This window comes from Dermacentor albipictus, chromosome 3 (assembly GCF_038994185.2).
Source record: "Dermacentor albipictus isolate Rhodes 1998 colony chromosome 3, USDA_Dalb.pri_finalv2, whole genome shotgun sequence".
Lineage (NCBI taxonomy): Eukaryota > Metazoa > Arthropoda > Arachnida > Ixodida > Ixodidae > Dermacentor > Dermacentor albipictus.
This window is the reverse complement of record NC_091823.1, coordinates 175,862,166-175,883,452: the sequence shown is the minus strand read 5'-3', so window position 1 is coordinate 175,883,452 and position 21,287 is coordinate 175,862,166. Positions and strand designations below refer to the sequence as shown.

At 43.0% G+C, this 21,287-nt stretch overlaps 1 protein-coding gene and 1 long non-coding RNA gene across 3 annotated transcripts in view; both read right to left on the bottom strand.

Moving 5' to 3' along the window:
• The window catches only part of LOC135900506 (transient receptor potential cation channel subfamily M member-like 2), a 382,962-nt gene that overhangs the window by 193,195 nt on the left and 168,480 nt on the right, over window positions 1-21,287 (bottom strand). The gene's annotated exons all lie outside the window — the stretch shown is intronic.
• LOC139057041 (uncharacterized) lies at window positions 9,261-16,446 on the bottom strand. The gene is made up of 4 exons (XR_011512542.1): window positions 16,175-16,446; window positions 14,912-14,965; window positions 13,659-13,849; window positions 9,261-12,315 (listed from the first exon to the last, which is right to left on the bottom strand). It is a non-coding gene; the product is annotated as an uncharacterized lncRNA (long non-coding RNA).

Genomic DNA, 21,287 nt, shown 5'->3' with positions numbered 1-21,287 from the left:
CCCCCAACAAGTATTACTCAACAAATATGCACTGTCTTTTCCAACAATTCCAAACTGAACTTGTTGATTATTACATCTTCCTATCATGCAATAGCCTGAATGAGCTATTATTTAAGTTGGTGCTATTTGTTTGCCCAATAAAACAACCCTGTAGCTATTACTTGAGAAACATTGCGTCGCAATACTAACCTTCAAAGCTTGCACAGCACAAACTTCATTTTATCTAAGAAGCCAAAGAACTGATTCAATATGTATGCCAATTCATCTGCTCCATCATTTTTGGACGCGCTATTAAGCTCCAAGCTAAAAGAAATGGCGATGGGTAACTTTTAAGTGAGCTAATGTAAATATAGCCTTCGTAACTACCGAATTAAACACATCTTATTATCTTCTCTGCATTATTAAAAAATTCACCGGACTTTAATGATTGTCCTTAACGTAACTCAGGGCTATTCTGAGCTTGAAAATTGTGGTTCATTTATACTTCCGAGGAAATAATTTTCATCAATATAAAATAATTGTCGCTGTCAATTGTATTCCGTGGAAGAAATAAAAGTTTTCCCTACAAACATTTTTATCCTATTTAGGTTGCGTGGCCTTAAAATAACTTGTATAATATTTCTAATTCAGCGCAGGATACAACCATTGAAATGATGTTTGCTCTGCGGAGACACTGTGAACAAGCGCCCATACGGAGAATTATGTTTGAAGTACAACACGCTACGTGGCGCAGCGCGTAGAACATTGTGTAGGGTACTTGAGCGCAGAAGCGTCTGCCCGCGATATCGCTTCTTCGTGTTTGATCGTTATATATATATATATATATATATATATATATATATATATATATATATATATATATATATATATATATATATATATATATATATGCTCTGCCTCCTATTGCACTTGCAATTAATTTTACCCTTGTAATCACTGCATGCTGTTTCATGAGTAGCTCGGCATTTTTATGGAAAGCACGTTTCGAGCACTGTTACGAAAATTTTCTTATCGAGGACCAAAAGATAGAGATTTTTCATGAAATAATAAGAACCAAGTACATATGTCATTGGTGTCTCGCATTAAATGCATGAAATGTGGTAAAATATTAAAGCAGGGGTTTATTACCGCTGGCTTTCGCATGAACAACCACAGAGGCAACACTACGGATAAAGGTGTATTTGAGTCAGCGTTATCTGTCAGTTCTAGCATAGTCTGCATTTGCTATTTACATTCTTGCAAATTCCTTGATAAAGTATTTAAGCGTCACTGAACGAAGACGTAGAAAGTAACAGATACACAGAGACAGCGTTGTCTCTGTGTGTCAGTTTCTTTCTACGTCCTTGTTCTGTCGCGTTTATACACTCTATCATGGATTCTAACCAACTAGCCCGCCAACTTGTTTTAGCCAAATGCAATGCCTTCCTGAGAACATGTATGCCCGTATTTCACCTCAGAACCAGTTTCAACCTCCACGTACAGTGGCTTTTGGTGTTATGCTACAACAGGATGTGCGACGGATATCTGGGGGTGTGCTATGATTTTGGCTTGCTTAGGTTAATGCGGGGTTGCTTGACCGGTAGTGTATTCACACTAGCACAGTTCGAATTGTTCCGGCCACCACTGAGACGAGTCCACAGTGGGGAGCAGAAACAATGAAGCCGACTGTCAACGAAACATGTATATTGTCACGAAAAGACAATTAAAGAGGTACCCGGCGTCTACGAGACAGACAAGATGGCGTACAAAAAACCCAAGCCGGCGTCCTCAGCGTCTACTTCTTCTTCAGCGCCCACCTCTAGCCGAGCGCGCGTTCCAGTCACTTCTTTTTCAGCGCTGGCTCGTACCTAGTGGCATTATTCCCCCGCCAAAAGGAAAGCATCGACCCGATGCTTACTAAAAGTGAAAGTGTGGAAGTCTTATGAGATCGGGTTGTCGCCGCCTTAACGCGCGAAATATGGTTTGAGGTGAATAACATGCACTATCTCTGAGTCGTGCTGTCGACGCCGCGGTGACACGGCACCGTCGGGAATGACCTCATAGTTCACTTCACTAACGCGGTGTATCACTCTGTAGGGTCCAAAGTATCTAGTCAGCAGCTTCTCAGACAAACCCTGGCGACGAATTGGAGTCCACACCCCGACTTGGTCACCTGGCTGGTACTCGACTTGTCGATGTCGAATGTTGTAGCGTCGTGCGTCTGTATTCTGCTGCTTTGTGATGTGTATGCGCGCGAGTTTACGAGCTTCCTCTGCGTGTTCAGTAAGTTGCTCGGCGTCGGAAGTAAGTGATGCGTCGGTGTCATGCGGAAGCATTGCGTCTAGCGTGGTCTGAACCTCGCACCCGCAGACAAGACGGAACGGTGTGAATCATGTTGTTTCCTGAATGGCGGTGTTGTACGCGAACGTAACGTACGGCAGGACTTCATCCCATGTTTTATGCTGGACGTCTACATACATAGACAGCATGTCAGCAATGGTTTTGTTCAGCCATTCCGTCAGTCCATTGGTCTGCGGATGATAGGCAGTGGCCTTGCGATGCTGCGTGCAGCTCAACTCGAATATGTCGTCTATCAGTTGGGCCGTAAAGGCAGTTCCTCTGTCGGTGATGACATGTGATGGGGCACCATGTCTTAGGACTATCTGATCAATATAGAAGTGGGCAACTTCGTAGGCCGTGGCACGTTGTACAGCTTTCGTCTCGGCGTAGCGTGTTAGATAGTCTGTGGTGACTATAATCCCCTTGTTTCCGCTGGCTGACAAGGGAAAGGGTCTCAGAAGATCCATGACGGTTTGATCAAACGGTGCGCTAGGTGGTGCGATGGGTTGGAGTAACCCCCCGGGCTTCAAAGACGGTGATTTCCTACGTTGGCACTCACGGCAGCTTTGCACGTAATGCTTCCCCGTGGTAGAAAGTCTGGGCCAGTAGTACGTCTGGCGTACTCTTGCAAGCGTAGGTGAAAATACCAAGTGTCCAGACGTGGGCTCATTATGGCAGGCTAGGAGAATGTCATCACGGAGGGTGGCAGGTACAACCAATAGATACTCTTTGTCGCTGGCACTCGAGTTTTTCTTGCAGACGGCGCCCTGTCGGAGGCAGAAGGTCGAGAGACTGCGAGAAATGTGCCGTGGGATTGTAGCATTCTTGCCTTCTAGGTGATCGATGAGAGGGCGTATTTCGGCATCTTCGCGCTGCCGTCTGGCCAGGTCAGATGCGGTGTGGGCCCCAAGGAACGCGCCGTCTTCGTCCATGTCCTTATCGCAAGTTTTGACGGGAGCGCGCGACAACGCATCCGCATCTTCGTGTTTGCGGCCCGATTTGTAGACGATGGTAACATCGAACTCCTGCAGACGGAGACTCAATCGAGCAAATCACCCGGACGGGTCTCGTAAGGTGGCTAACCAACACAAGGATCGGTGGTCTGTCACCACCTTGAAAGGGCGACCGTATGACAGTATGACTTAGAAATTTAAGTATTCGTTGGGCAAATTAACGACCATAAAAAAACAACACTCAAGCAAGACGATAGCGACGAGCCAAGTCGGCAATTGTCGAAAATCTGTTCTGCAGGTAGAACGCGCCAGCTTTATAGATGACTTGTCGAAATTTCCAGCACAATCGATGGGGCCTGCGTGCTTTCTGGAAACTGCACAATGTTAGGTCACAAAAGACAACGGATAGAACCACCAATAACACCCGATAAACTTCCGATACACACAGGCTCGTCCTGTGCCGAGAGATAAGGTTTAACATTTCTTAGTCGTTAAAAAAGTGGTCACCGGATAAGGATAAACAAGTATCGTTGTCACTGCGCCCCCCCCCCCCCCATCCTTAAGATCATCGCCTTTATGCTGCATACAAAGAGAATGCCGAAAAACAGAACTAGCTGTTGTAACGAAAATATTACCCCTATGACTACTATACTACCTAATGCAGAATTTCTGCTCAGCTCTAAGTATGCTTCCATTTCGCGATATGCTGAAGCATTGCACCGATCACCGCACTAATTGGCAGAGCCGTGACGCGCGGACCATAGAAGACCGGGATCACAGTTGCCGCTTACCGGCAACTGCAGCTTATGCAACAGTAATCTTTACCGGGAAGTGCTCGCGGCGAACGCTGTGGGCAATGGCGATCTTCCTGGGTCTTTTTTAGCTCTCCTGGCATGGCTGGTGTGGCTGCTGCTGGGGAAGGATGGATGGATGCTATGAGCATGCCCTTCGGAATGGGGTGGTGGGTAGGGCCACCAAACTCTTGTTGGTATTATATTGCCTAATGTCCCACCTATGTTAAAAAAAGAAAAAGAAAAGCCACGAGGAATCGCCATAGCCAAACTTTCTGAACCCCTATTGTGAACTTGGTTTTGCACGCCTGCGTTGTTTGTAACTTCTCTACTTTTCTTCCACCAAAATTCTAATTACCCCTTACTATTCTCTATTGTGGACATGTTTATTTTTGCCCTCCTCTCGCTGAACTCAAGGGCATGAAGGAGGCCAAAGGCGCCTAAGTTGACCGCTGGGCAGATATTGCGACTACGAAACCTAGATTGGCGCAAGTCAGAAGGCGATTTGAATTGTAGAGGTAGAATCGGTCTCGACAGCAATCTTCATTGCACATCGTTGTCGATCTCGTAATTATCGCAAATGCATGTCTATACATAACTTGCCTACAGCACAATTTTTGCAGGCAATAGTCCAGGAGCTCGCTAATATTTCAGGTCATCGTGTATGTGCAGTGGCCGCTTCACAGCTGCCTCATGCTCCACGTACATCTACAGGTCCGCGGTATCCTGCACGCTACCAAAATCCCGCTGAGTGGCGAACCGCAGATGATCATCTGGTCGGTTCTGCCTGCCGGCGTATCGGTGACGTTGTTCGCCATTTCACAACCATACTGTCTCCTCCCTACTGCGAGCGCTATTAACGAGTTATTAGCGCCCCGAAGAGAATGAGCATCGTAACCAATCTCCATTGGCCCCACAACTGCCAGATAATGACGCTCATGTTCTTTGGAACAGTCCCTCGTCGTTATTCCGACATCACCAGTCCCGTTCGCCACATGCTCGTCAATCATCGTCCCTTTCACCGCAGGCTCGTCGCCCACTGTACCCGATGTACACACTAAGAAAAAAAAGAGTATCCCTTACTCTTTTCGAAGAGTCTGGACTCGTCACGTATACGACTCACTTTGTGGGAGACACCCGAACTCTCTTTTGGCAGAGAGTCCCGAGACTATCTGTGCTCAATACAAGGTGTTCACGTGACTCCGCACACAATAGTCATGCATACTCTGTTGTAATAGTCGCCTATACCCTCTCAAAAGGGTTACAAGACTAGTGCTGAGGGAGTCCGTTAACAATTCTAAATGAGTCGAACGACTCAAGATAAAGTGTCACGTGAACACTGCAAGAATCATTCCGGTAACTATGCTAGATGAGTCTGATGACTCCAGCATGTGTGTCAAGTTACCCTTAGTGCGTGGTGCCGGCCTCTTGCAAATAAAGTAAGGTAACTAATCTATGTAAGTCGTTTCACTCTTGGATGGCAGTGTCGAGCCGCTTTTCAAAATGTGTCAACAACTCTTGCTGTAAGTACACACGACTACGGCTAGTTCTCAAGAAGACTACTATGAAAAGACAACATAGGATAACAAAGAATCCACAGTAAACTTGACAAAAAGCACATGGCAGGTTAGCAAGAAAAAGTTAATATTTCATCAATCTTTGTTACTGTCTTCTGGAAAATTCAAATGTATAAGTCAGCACAGAATCACTATGAAAGCAAGACAGTTCTCTTTACCATTAAACTGGAATCAATAGCCAACTAAGCAAAACAGTCTTAAATAAATATCCAATATGTAGCCTGCAGCTGCATACGCATGACACTGCAATGCCACTCAGAACCATAATGAGACCCCAAAATATTATGTAACCCATGTAGAAGGTTAATTCACCACCGCACAAGTCTCTTATAATATGTCAAAGTATTCGTAAGTTCAACCTATTTCCCTGTTCTAAAAGACTTAACTTACGACTTAACATTCTAAGCAAGTAAGCTACACATAAAAAATAAGAGAGGCTGCACTTATGCACAAAGGAGACCCATATAATGAAGTGCAATAAAAACAATATTCCAACTTAGATTACATTATCTATGCATTATGCTATGCTTGCTGAAAACAACTGGTTGGCAATTGATAATCCAGTCTAATAGTAAAAACAGCTGTCTTACCTTATGGTACTCTTGTTGGCACTTTTTCCCACACAATTTGTGCATGTCAGCGTGATGAAAATTGATCTGAAAAACACCACATTAAAAAGTTGTGCATCAATTTTATTCTGTCATACAACATGCAACAGTCTATAAAAACCTCATAACTGACAAAATTACAAAAATAAACACAGCAACACTTACAGTGATCATTTATTTATCTTGAGAAGCATACTTTTGCAAGACTAAGTAAAATAGCTGACACAGACAATTTCACAGGTAGAAATAACCGCTAATACAGAACTTTCCATAATGCAAACACGTTGACAAAATAAGTAGCACAGGCAGCTGTATTTTGTTACGGCAAAGATAGCGCATGAATGATGAGTACAAGAGAGGAAGCAGAACACATAAACAAACTATACCCAGCTGCATGCACGCAACTGTAACAATACACATAGTGCACAAAGATCCAAAAGAAACAAAGAGGAAGATGTGAGGAAGGCTTCTTTTACTCATCACAAGTCATCCTGTAAGAGCACATTATGCACTGACTGTAATCTATCCTCAGGACATACATGAATAAGTTACTTTAGGTGCCACATTTATAAATCACTCATACAATGTTCTTGTGATTTTCCTTATTCCAATCTTTAGCTTAGCAAGCATGACTGAGTTACGTAAAGCCTCCCTACGGCTTGGCACATATACACAAAGAAGTGTTTCTATAAACACTGGAGGTCATGGACGGATGACGGACACATACCTCTTTTAATTCTTTTGTCTTTGTCATTATGATTACCTACCACAGTAGTCTTTTGTAGAGTGAAACACATCCAAATAACACACTGTGGGCAACCAAGTGTGAATACCTGTTCTCGATTTCTACCTTTCTCTGGTGTCCCGCTAAGGTAACAATGGCGCAAAGGATTGTCTTCCCAATGTATGCATTCCCATACAACAGGAGCAGATGATAAACCACATTAATGGTACGTGAAATAAAGCATCTGTGCTTGACTTCCCACTGCCGCTCCAATCTGGAGTGATCTTTTTTTTGCTTTGTATACACTAGTACAGGTGCTACGTAGTCTCCTTGGCACCCAAAGCAATTCTCACACCACAGCAGGATGTCCATTTTTTTTTAAATTCTAAGCAGAACTCTCGTTATGGGGGACAATTGCAAACTTATATTTTTGCTTTGTATCTTAATCGTGTTGTTGACCTTTAAATTTAGCCACTTTACTACTTTTCTGCAGACAGGCCATTGCACCAATGCTAGGTTTTGAAAACACCAGAGCAGGGTAGAAAGCAAGAAGAGATATTTATAATTTGGGTGCCCTCTCTGCATTACATGGATATGTTTCAATGAACGATAAGACTACTTGGTAGATAAACATATAAAAGATAAGAGAATTAAGCTCAAAGCCGACCAAATTAGTAACTGGGAATTTAATATGCAAATTAAATTTCCTCATTCCCAGTGATGAAACAGTTTTGAGAATATGTGCGAAGGCAACCAAGTCACTCATTCTCACAAAGAAAACAAAATAAAAACAAGCAAGATTACAAGAACTTCGAACTTGCAACCTAAAGTAAGACACCTGACATGACTGATTTATGTATTTACTGAGCATAAATTGCAGCTAGCACATAATCTGCTTGAACAAGATGACAAACAATGAGTTACTGTTGCTTTCTCTCTGGGGCATTTGGCTCTTCTGAACACATGCACATTGTATGGCACAGCTGCGTGGATGTAGCTGGACATAGTTATGAGTCAGCATCACTCTGTTATTATGGTCCTTCACTATTATCGTTATAACTTATATTTGGCAAGCAGCCTAACTATCGGGTTGATCAGCTGTATTTTAAACAAAACATACTGACAGATTTCCGTTTCTAGCTAACATAAGGAGGCGGCTACATCCCTTCAGATTTCAAGAAACAGCTGTGCAACAGAAAGTCTACGATGACCAGTACCTTTATTATTAAGTGCCATGTACTAGATCTTTTTGCAATGAATACCTCTATTACCAAAAATTGTAGTCTGAAAAACTAATTGGAAAATAATTACAAAAGTGACAAATACTAGAACTGAATTACAATTGCAAATGTTTTCGTAAACAAGATCACAATAATTGAAGTTTTATTAATTTCAGCAAAATGGCTGACATCCTATTATTGAGGCTAGTCAGTGCTGAAGGTATTGTTAGTTTGTAGGAGTCCTCAGACTGACAGCTCTGAAATATTTATCGCCATACTTGGTGGAACATGCTTTGCTGTTGCAGATATTACTTAGCCACAAAACATTTTGTAAGCTTTATGGGACAATTCTGTGTGGAAGATAAACCTATCTGATCATGTCTTTTTGGGTTGTGTATCTCGGAACTGGTGCTAGTCTGAGTTCTTACAAACTAGACGTTATTGAGTACGGTAATTATAATGCCTGCCACTGCTATAAATTTCTGTTAGCAAAAATTGTCGCATTGTCATGAAGCAGTTATGTTCAATTTTTAGCAGCAGTCACTGCTGAAACACTCAGTACAAAGCATAAAACAAAGATATGAAGTCAAAATGTAAATGTCGAACAAAGTTATAGTCAATTCTTCATTTCACAGAACTGTCTTTTTTTCTGTTAGTTTGCCAATACCAATTGCACATACACAAACATTTTAGTATTGCACTTCTGGTAAATGCAGGAAATTTCAGTGTTTAACAGAAGCCCTTGGGAAGACAGCCCAGAGTCGCTTCAACAAAAAGACTTGCGTTCAATTTGCGTTTCTATGTTGTAGGTCACTATAGCAAGGGGCATGTTTTGCTGATTGAATATTACTCTAAACAGTCTTATTATTCGTACTAGAGGATTGAAAAGAGAGCAAATTGTAGAGTTCTTCATGCAGATGTCATATATGTCATTAGTATTTCTTTAGCTGCTTCTTGAGTTATGTCCTACACAATGGGAAAATACAGTGATCTTTGCAGGTACTTTCTTGTGTAAATTTTCACAAAAAGCAGTGTGCTGTAGCTACCTCAGCTTTTTGTAGACTGCAAAGTGCCGATATCTATTCAAAGAGCATGTAAAGTTACTAGAAGTATGCAAAATTAGTAGGCAGGCAGAGAGGCCTGCCTACTAATCTTGCATACTTCTCATGCTATTGTGAAAAAAAACTATTGAATATACTTCAAAAACATTTTCTCACGATAGCATGAGAATAAGCTTATGCACTTATAGTTGTCCTATACTTCGAAATTTGGCATACGTACTCTTCAAGATATGCAGAATGCTGATATCTAATTGAAATTGCAATCTGTAAAATAATTTATGTGGCCTAATATATATTTTGCATAGTTCCAGCAATTGTGCAAGCCGTTTGGATAGGTATCACCACTTTGCAGTATACGAGTAGCTAAATAAGATACAGCATGAAGCTATTTCTGAAAATTTTATACACAGGAAAGTGCCCACAAAAATATTTTGCCACTGTGTAGGACATAACTGAAAAACAGCAGCTACACAAAAATAAATGACAATTCAAATCTAATAAAACACTTTATGAATGACAGTATATTCAAATCTCTAGTACAAATATATAAAAAAGTTGTTTTGAAGAGTTAATAAGGGGGTGTCAGTGTATTCTACCAAAGTGTTAGAAAATACCTTCAGGCATACCATGGGGAGCTTTATAAATAGCACACGCACACATCTGCCTAAAACGCCCCATGCCCTGCTTGAATTCATTAGTCATTTTTGCATTCTGTTGTATGTCACCATTTGCATCCCTTAACATAGAGTGCACAAAACCAAAAACAGCCTATTACCGTATTTACTCGCATAACGATTGCACTCGCGTAATGATCGCACTCCTAAATTTTGTCGTCAAAATTCGATTTTTTTTATTTCCCATGTAATGATTTCACCCCGAACTTGCCGCAGCGATGTGTCATGTGCCAAATCTAGCTAATAATGATCGCGCTTACCATCTGTCAACTGCTATGCGAACGACTCTTCAAGACGAACCAAGCAGTCTGCATGCAAAAAACTTTCTTAAGCAGATGCCCCATTTCATTCCTTTCATCACTTTCCGCACTTCTACGACAAAAAAAAGCTACAACCAAACTTTCCTTTATTATGTGTAGGCTTTATAATGGTTGTGGTCAACAAAAACAAAAAAGGGGTCTTTCAATACTTCTCATCTGCAATTGTGGGCACGCAACAAATCGCGAGCGGCAATGATAGCAGCCACGTTTACACTGATACGTTAGAAGTGTACCCTATTCATTCGCCGACGTTTGTAACGCGGCTAAGATATTCGCCCACCCTTAGAGGAAACGTGCCACATTAGGATAGTGGTGAAGACAAATGCCGCAGTTTCCGCAGCATGCCCACCATGTGTTCCTATGTCACTGGCAGCTAAGCGCGCCCATCTGTTTCTGTCCCCTCAAAGTGGGCATGGCTATGTTATTGCCGCAAACTTGCCGATATTATTCATTACTAATATGGAAGAAACTGTTTGAATGCACTGTAATGTACTCACGAGAAGAAAAACGCATTCGGCGCGTTCGGCTTGCTCTGCCGGCCACCATTTTTTTTCGTGTCCTGCACTACATACAGCAGCAGCCGCCTATTTGTTGACCTGTTGTCATACCGTAGTAAATGCCAGATAATATATTTTTTTTCTTTTTGCGGGAAATTTAACCAGCGTAATGATCGCACCCCTGAATTTGAGTCAATTATGCGAGTAAATAGGGTAACACGCTGAATTTTTAGCCTGTAAAGGGGTTGTATACAAATGGGGGCAGCCAACTCTAGTGTGACAATAAACAAATATTTGTTCTCACAATATTGAAACCAGTCATAAAATATATCCTCACAAATTTGGAAATGAATAACCAAAGAACCTTGCTGATTGTCTTATTGGTGTCCTAAACAAGATCTTTTGATGTTTATAATTCCTAGTTTAATTCACTTTCTCTAGTAAATGGGCTCTGACCTAGACTACTCAGTGTAAGAGACTAACCCAGACCTGGAAGCCAATATTTAAATCTGAAATAAATACATTCATCCCACGAACACGTCACTGCTATGTCATCAGAAGCGTGCATCCATGGACATATAGTCTGTAAAATAATTTTTACATGATCTGTACTGCTACTCTTGCACTAATAAACTAGGAAATGCACTTGCTATTTAAAGCACTGCTGTAAACCTTTGTGTTTGAGAAATGCAATACTCAAAAGTGTAACACAACCAATGTGTGCATGAAACCTACGATGCCTTTGACATTCGTCAGTGTGGCAAATAGGCACTGAGAAATGCCAAGGGCAACATAGCTTTCTTGCTTGAAACCTTGTATGCGAGTACATTACAGGTATCTTTGCAGCGAAAGGAAGTCGCATTATTATCAGACTTATGAGGGGAACTCATGTTTCTCTAGTTTAATATTTTCTTTTTTGTGCTCCTATATTCTTGACTTTTCCAAGAATAATGGGTGTTTGAAATAAGTACTCTATATTGCTCTTAAATTTTTCCTGCACGAGAGCCCACGTTAGGTTACATTTCTTGAACACTTTGCAGTGCTGTAGATTATCAAAAGAAAGAAAAAAAATGCTGTAAGTTTGCATTTTAGCCTTCTGTATAACAAGTAGGAACCTATCAATTACATACACAAGTACGAAACAACTACGAAAAACTGGGCATAAAGACATACATTATAATACCAGGAATCGATGGTGAGAATTCTAATAGAAAGGAACCATTAAAAACTAGGCACTACAGACACATATTAATTATAATAACACAAGTATTTGCTAAGAATTTGAAGAGACAAATAGAATGTCTCTTCAAATCACTCCACCCCAACATTCATCCATGGTTCGATGAGTGACCACAGTTGGTGATGCTGTTTGGATAAGTTGCAGCTGAGGTGCAGCTGTGAAATAGGTGGAACATGTAGAGGAGTCACAAAAGGTTGCACGCTGGTTGCACAGCAGGTTGCCTTGATCTCCGGACCCACTTGACACTCATGCGTTGAGCCTGGTTATACGCCGTTTGCAAAAAGGCCTGGCCCGAGTGTGTGGTACGGCTTTGGTAAAATTTCGCGGCAACCTGAAAAACATAGATCGATATCTATAAGCACCACAATATTCTTCGCCATAGGGCAAACCTGAAGTTTACCATCGGCACATAGCAGATAATGAAAACAGACACAAGCCACCAGACTTCAGGTATAAAAATGTGCAAAAGTGTAAATGAGTGTGAAGAGCTGCTTATAGGATGGAATGTTTCATTTTGTCTTTTGTAGATCAATAATAGTATCTTAACATAAAGTCAAGATTACTTCGCCCTCCCTAAAAAAAACTTAAATTATGGGGTTTTACTTGCTAAAACCACTTTCTGATCATGAGGCACGCCGTAGTGGAGGACTCCGGAAAGTTCGACCACCTGGGGTTCTTTAATGTGCACCTAAATCTAAGTACACAGGTGTTTTCGCATTTCGACCCTATCGAAATGCGGCCGCCGTGGCCGGGGTTCGATCACACGACCTCGTGCTCAGCAGCCCAACACCATAGCCACTGAGCAACCACGGAGGGCATGGCCCTCCCTATTTGTGTAAGTAGGCTATTCTATGCGAACTGTACCAACCTGGAACACGACCACTTGAAAATTTTTTTTGAAAAACTGGAGGCCCTTCAATATAGCACAAATGTTAATTTCAAAAAATACTTAACTTAAAAAGTTTTTTTACTGGCGCAAGCACTAAGTGAGATTTTGTGTAATGCACCAATCTATGCATCATAAAAGGCATAGCAGAAAAATTGGTTCCTTCATTAAGGGGGCCAAATTTTTCAGGGCAATAAAGAGAGGCCTTACACCAAAAACTGAACTGCTTATTAGCCATTGCTCAGTTTATTATGGGTCATTAAAAATGGACAAAATGGCCTATTAACTTTATTTTCATGAATCTGGCTTACACCAAAAGCTGCAAATTGATGTAATCCTCATATTTACGGGTTGTGCTGCATGCAAAAACTGGTTTCAGGAACATAAATTATGCAGCAGTGCACAGAGATGAGGATGAACTAGCAAAAAAAGTCAGTTTTGGTGTGTTTATCGGCATACTTACTATTGAGGCAGTCCTAGTAAATTTATGCCCACTACCATGTATGTGTGTACACTGTATTGTTTTTAGATTGCTAAAGCTTTATCAAAGCAGTTTTTTGTTAAGCAAGAAAAAAAAATTGTACAAGTGGTCTCCTACTGGTTTCAAAATTTGCAGCGCGTTTCGTGTAATCCACATAGCCTTTTGGCGGCTAAGGCAAACTGCATGGACTTGAGCATCCCTGCACAGATAGCAGGGAGTCTAAACTGCTTTGAAGTTAACTCTTTCATTGCTGAGTGGCTACAAGCCACTTCACTCAAAAAATTGCCACTTAATCACATGTATTTACCTTAATCTTTCTGTCGGCTTCCAGCCTGCTTGGCATCATCACGAAGGCTGCCAACTCCCTAGTGGACGTAGTCAGGACACGGTGGTGGCAGGACGCAGTGGCAGGAGCCGCCAAAGGCTTCGAACTCTCTAGTGGACGTAGTCAGGACACAGTGGTGGTAGGATGCAGGGGCGGGAGCGACCAGAGTGTACCTGCAGCAAATTTGCACAAATGCTCTTAGTCCTACCATGTCACAATTTACAAGAAAAATTAAGCTGTCTGTGTAACATGGATACCAATACAAATAAATGTAAACAGTTAGGTCCTACAACACAACTAGAACATCGACAAAGAAGAAATGGTACCTATGCTTATGAAAATCCAAGCAATGAAAAAAAGAGAATGTGCATCCGATTTGTGCATGGAAGCTCAGTGGAAACCCGAGCTCATACCATCAAATGATCTGCTAGTCAACTGCAAGCCTCTTAAAATGTCATTGTATATTTTTTACACGCACTATGTTAAGCTGCATTAAAACATGTTCAGCATTTCTAAATATAAGTAATCACGAAGCAATTCAATTAATGAATTCCAGTGGTCGATAATGCAACAAAGTGCATGCTCTGATAAAGCTGGCCAAACTGGGTAGTGACAAATAACAATGTGGTTCTCTACATCTTGTTTTTCTGGCTTTCGCTGTAGCATTAAAATACACAAGAAATTTCACATTCCTGACATTTAACCCTGCTAATTTTTATTCCATAATGCATAATACTTCAGCAAGAGCAATAATGCTGTCTTTTAATCATAAATAGTGATTGAACAAGAAATTTTACTGGAGCTTATGTTTTGACAAGAAAACTTATCTCCTTCTTTTTGTCGAAACATTGGCTTCAGCGATGCTCCTTGTTCTACGGCTCTTCATCATTTCAAGTCTCTGTCTTCCTGTGTACCTCTGTACTTTCAATGTTGTATCAATGAAATTGTAATAACGGAGAATTAGTAAATGTAGCTGATGAAGAACTTGGCCTTGTTGGTAGACAATGACAGAGTAACTGCGCAACATAGAAATACGGACAAAGGAGGCTTATGTGTGCCGTCTCCTCCAGCCATGTCTCTCCTTTGGACAATTACTCTATCTCTATGTAAAAGTATTACCCTTTGCACAATAATGCTGAAATGAATAAAGGCCAGGAAAGTGAACACAAAAATTACAACAAATAGCATCATATGCTAATGAGATATGCGAAAGTGCCTGCTACCATCTGTCTCACCCATAACGTGCTGGATAAGATGGCGTCTTCTGGATGTTGGCATTTCTTGAATACCTAAAATAAAGTACATTTCAAAATTACAAAAATACACAGAACAGCAGTAGCAGAGGAGATAACGCATTGTTTAGTAAAAGAAAGTAAACTAATCTCTGATGCAGTGCAGACGAAATTCCCTTTATTAAATTAGTAGAATAATACACCACACTTCATTTCATTCAATGCTGTGAACGTTTCTTGGTACAAGAAAGAAAGGTATTTCTGCATGAAAACAGTAAAATAATCATAGCCTTCTACTTTTACAAAATACGCGACAGTGACTAAGCCAACTACAGCAGTATATACTTAAAATTGTTATATGCACATTACAATAGCCAAGACAGGATAAACTTGGGTTTATATGCAGATCACCAGGAGGTACAACTTTGCAATCAATTCATTTCTGCTTGCCAAATATCTGCACTAACATAAGACTACAACTAAAAAGACCCTCTTTTTCATAAAACACCGGACTCAAAATAGAAAATCCAGTAGGAATACCACAACTTCTGTGCATAACACAGCCAGGTTTTGTACGCCTAGTAGGATTTACTATATAAAGGTTGCAGCAAATTCATGCTTTTAAATATTTACCACCATGAAAATAAAGATTACATAAAAAATAATAACACTATACATCGGCTTAGATTGTCAGCTAACGTGTTTTGTGTTTTCTACTTACAGCCAAATGCACATAAAATTTTTTCTGTTTCAGCGCTTTTAAAGCGTCGTGTCTGTTCGCTTGTGCATGCAGCCGCTTTACCGCTCTTAAGATATCTGTGCTGCCACATCGCCTGACACTGCCATACAGCGTTGTAGCGCTTTTATTATTCGCGGTAATATACCTAAAGCGCTAGTAAATCTTCAGAATACACAAGCTGTCTTTTCGACTACCTGTCTTCGCCAGCGAAAGTCACACTGGTGCTAGTATTGTATCTACACTTCAAGTTACGCAGTACTTGATATTATACGGATTTTTCGATGCGACAGGCCACTCGTCACCGGAGTCGTTAAGAACGGTGTTTCTCCTGGCAGTACAGCTTTGCAATAATTTCAGATGCTCTCCTGAGGCTTCCGTCTGCCAGTAGTATTTTCGCATACATACGCGCACGCATGCCCAAGAAACATCTGTGAACTGCCAAGAGAAACGTGGCGCAAAATGTAGCCATACCGGAAGGGCCGAGTCCGCGCCGTTTGTAAACTCGGAACAAAAGCTGATATGCTTACCTGAGACGTTAAGAGAAATATGGCACAGGTCACAGGTCCCCGCTGGTAGTGGTTCGTATGCATCTGGTCGTCTCTGTCCGTTGCGATCTCCCATATCACAATGAAAGATGCAGTGCAAACCGAAAGACGAAATCGGCGATACGCTGCTGCTGGCGGCGGTCCCCTCGTCGCAATCACACAGCACGCACAGAAGCTCCCACCGTAACTTGCCGCAACGCTTGGTTGCAGTCGCCCCTAACGCAGAGATTTCAGAACCACTCAACGACAACGCACTCGCGCGTGTGGATCGCAACTTTAAAATGGCGTCATGCTATTGACGGCTTCGGCTTTGGATCATTTTGTATCTGACAACTGAGCAAAACAGTTGCGCTAGTTTCGGTTTTGTTTCCTCGCGTTGAAATAAAAACTGTTTTGCTCACTGATAATTTTACGTCACTTAAGTAATGCGCACGAATGAAACAGCCATGAATTTAACACGCGTGTTGAAATACCCGCTACGTTCACTTGGCAGAAGCAAAATTTGCTCGTCCGAGCGTGGTTACGTTTGAAATATCTATCTGGGGGCTGTCGGAGCATGCTCGAAGTGTGAAGACGCGGCGTAATTGTCCTTAATTTGCTTAGCTCTAACGGTGCGGCTGCCCTTTATTTCTGTCGAGTGCAGTTTGCTCTGATGTGAGGTAGAACTACAAAGCCGCCCATGTTACTGAATGATCTAGTGCACCTGAAGCTGCCAGAACTCCGGTATTTCCTCCACAAGTTCTTGCGTCTGTGTGCCGTTGTCACCAAATGCGAGCGTAGTCATTTGGCGGAGATTTAGCAACACATTTTCTAGAACTACCGTTCACCGTTCTGTCACGACATGGAGAAGCAGCGTGGTTGGTCCTTAGTGAAAATTTCTATTTATTGCGAATTTTGCGATAGCAATTATATGGACACAACCGTCGAAATATATCTGTCGGTGTTACCGTGAGCTTTCGTATGAAGTCAAGTGCGATAAGATCCTATCCCGCGCCGTTGGCTGTGCGCGTTAAAGGAAGTGTTTGAGGCTGAGCCGGGCTCAATGGGCGCCCCAAGTATCTATAGGAGGTCACGTGATAAAACGCGCGCAAGCGGGGAGAGGGATGCGCTAGTTTAGCGCGCTTCTCCTCCTCTAGCCGTTGCTCTAGCCCGGTCTTGCGCCACCCTCGCTCTGTTTTGGTGATAATTTCCTATGGACGCAAAGCTGGGGGGAGGGGGGGGGGGTGCTCAGATAACGCAATTTTGCGGAGACGCCTTGACGGAAGAGGCAGCAGAAGCGTTCGGTCCGCTCTGTTCGCGCCCTTCGTCACGCCAACGCTGTGACAGCGAGTGTTCGCCGTCATTGAGTGAGATCTGTTGTTTGCACGTACGCGCGTGAGCCAGTGCTTCCTAATTTAAGGAGTAAGCGAATGTTTACTGCAGTTTATTGAGCCGATGAAACAACGAACCTTGGTTCGAGGAATAGTTCGTGCAGTGGTTCATGCAGCATTGGGGCGAAACTGCTGTATTTTTGTTTTTATATTTCTAGGGGGTTCCAAAGCAGTGTTGCGTACGCTAATATTTGTTTCTGGCCGCGGAACGCAACGCACTGCGGTAGCCCAATGGCTTTGGTGTTGCGCTGCTGAGCTCGAGGTGACGGGTCCAATCACAACCGCGGCAGTCACATTCCAACGAGGGCAGAATGCGAAAACGCGCGTAACCGTGCATTCCGTACACGTTAAATAACCCGAGCTGCTGAAAATAAATCTGCAGCTTTCCATTACCGTGCGCCTCATCACAAGATATTGATTTTGGAACTTAAATCTTCCAAATTTAGTTTAAGTCGCGGAATTACATTTACAATCGACACTGTTGACTGCACCTACTGAACTTATCTCTTTGCTGTGCTCTCTTTAGTAGCCAATGCTTTTTTTTAGATTTACTTATGGTCAGAATCCAGTGTGACAAATCCAAGTTTTCCTTATCATGGGAATCCAGCTATCGCTTAAGCGTGTGAGGTATCAACAAACATGGTCAAGGAAAATCAATATATAGAGTTCGAAGTAATTGCAGAACATGACAAGGATGAAAGAATGATACACGGCATTACAACCAGGACAGGAACCCGAGGGCCTGCCTAAAACAGAAGAGTTTATCTGGTATTTGTTCCCCTGCATTAAAATCTTTCTCTCGCCAGACTCATCTCGAATATCAGAGGAATGGCGATCTTCCATGACTCTTAGCGTGCTATTGAGAGTCAAACGACCCATGCGGGAATGTTGACCCTTCTTTGTGACTCTACTCGCGCAAAAGTGGGTCTTCGGAAGAAAAAAGAGAGTCAAGTTGCCGTGACTCACTTTTTACTCTCTTTTTTCTTAGAGTGTAGCCCCGACGTCCGTCTCTGGAAAACTAAGCGATGAAGCTCCCGGAGGTGAAGCTGCATTGACGACTCGACCGCCAAACCCACTGATCACTTTGTCGACCAAACAGAACTCGATGGGTGTTTTAGTCGATGGTGTCAGTGTCCCAGTACGTATTGACACTGACACGCACGTATCTGCGATGAGTGCCCAATTTCGCCGACTCCTGGAACGAAGTTTTCACACCCGCTGCATCCCGCACCCTCTGCGTCACCGACGAACGAACGCCTACCTCGCTTGGTATGGGTACCGCTCGTATTGACCTCGTGGAACTCCTAATGACTGTTTTATTTGCCAATTTGGAACAATACCCTTATTACTTCACACTTGGTTTCGACTTTTTATCCTCCCATTCTGTCTTTTTTTATTACGCATCTGGTGTAATTCAGTTTGAATTGCCCATGGCTGCTATAGACCACCACCAGCACAACCCCGGTTATGCTCTCCCGAAGATATCCACCTGTCGCCTCAAGCCAACACATGCGTCACTCTATTGTCGTTCCCAGCTGTTTCTGACAGCGTCTATGTGCTATGTTCTACCGATTACCTACTGCTTGAAAGAAATTTGGCCGTTGCACTACCATGCTCACTGTTACAGGCAATTGTACTTCACTCCTTTTCCTTAATATTACGTGCTCAACCCGAATTCTTCCGGGAGGCATGTCGTTGGGCAACAACTCGCGGGTGAACTATTGTAAGATATAAGCTCTCGAAGCGTAAATTCGGTCGCCCTCTACAGGAACCACCAATTCATCGACTCTCATAGATGAACTTAGCAAGATGATTGCACCTGATCTTCTTCCAGCACAAGGTGCTGACCTCCGCCATCTCTTGGAAGTTAGCGCGGCATTTTCCACCTTGACGACCGCCCTTTAATCCAGACATCGGTGGTCCCCAGCCCTATATACACCGGAGGCACCAATCCGACCCGCCACCGGCCGTACCATGTTTCAAGTGCTGAACGGCAAGGGATACAACGTGAAGGCGATAAGATATTGACCAAAGGCGTTATCAAGCCATCTTGCAGTCCGTGTGCGTCCCGTGTTGTCCATTTCAAGAAGAAGGGTGGCAGCTGACGCTTTTCTGTAGATTACAAAACCTCAAGAAAACATGCAACGATGTGCACATGCAACGATGCATACTCCTTGCCGCGTATTAAAGACGCCTTGGACTGCCTGTACGAAGCCATGTATTTTCGTTGAACGATCTCGGGTCAGGCTGTTAGCAAATCTCGGTAGATGACACCGACCATATGAAAACTGCCTTTGTAACACCTGATGACCTCTACAAATTCAAAGTTATGCAGTTAGGCTTTGGATATGCCTCGGCAGCCTTCGAAAGAATAATAGACTCCTTACTTCGCAGCCGTAAATGATCCACATGTCTGTATTATGTGGACAATGTCAGTCTCTCCCCCAACTTTCACGAGTCATCTAACGCGTCTATCTGATATTCTTGCTGTTTTGCGACGCGCCGGCTTGCAATTGAACTGATCTAAGTGCCACTATGGACGTCGTCGAATTACCGTTCTTGGCCATCTAGTCAGTGCCGGTGTGCTCAACCCAACCCTGATAAGATTTGCGCTGTCCCGAACTCTCCTGCTCTATCTTCTGCCGCAGACCTAAGAAGCTTTCTTGGGCTACGCTCGCATTTACGTAGTTTTATCCAGAATTTCGCATAACCGCTCGACCACTCACCGACATATTGAAGAAGGACGTTGCTTTCACACGGGGCCTTGCTCAAACCAAAGCCTTCTCCACCCTCGTACGCTTGCTAACCCTCGTACCCTTGCATAAACTAACGCGACTACTCGGCGTTAGTTTATGCAGTTGTCAGATTCCAGCCCTACTTGAAGGGCCGCACATTTTCTTTTGTTACCAATCACCACGCATTGTGCTGGCTCTACTCACTTAAAGATTGCACGGGAGTATTGGCTTGATTGGTGTTACTGCTCCAAGAATATTCATTTGCTGCTCTATAAAAGCCAGGCCACTTGCACAGGGATGCCTACTGTCTCTCCGGTCATCCTGTCAACCACCCTGAGTATAATGCGACTGACGCAGATGCTTACATGCTGGCCATTTCGGATCTGCACGACATCCCTACTGAACAACAGCATGAGCAATGCTTACGAATTGTCACCGGTAGTCTGTATTCGAGATGTTCCGAGCCCCCGCCTGCGCACTTTCGTGCTCCGCGACTACGTTCTCTGCCGTCACAGCTTACGCCCTGAAGGACCGGAATATTAACTCGTTGTACCACACAATCTCCGGACATCAGTTGTTGAGCAGTTGCATGACTCGTCTACTACGGGCCACCTCGGCGTTTCGCGTAATTACGACCGCGTACGGCACCATTTCTACTGGCCAGGCCAGTACCGCTGTGCGCACTGCTACGTGGCAGCCTGTGAACGCCGCAAAAAACCTGCTGTGCAGCCCTCAAAACGCCTTCATCCTATCGATAAGTCCTCAGAACCACTCTTTCGCATTGGTATTAATCTTCTCGGCCCTTTTCCAACGTCGAAATCTGGCAATAAGTTGGTCGTTGTCGTGACTGATTACGCAACCCAGTACGCGATCACTTGAGCTTTGCACACAAGCTGTGCTGCTGACATGACAGGTTTCCTTTTTCATGACGTCATCCTCCATCACGACATACATCGACAGTTCCTCACTATTCGTGGCAGCATATTCTTT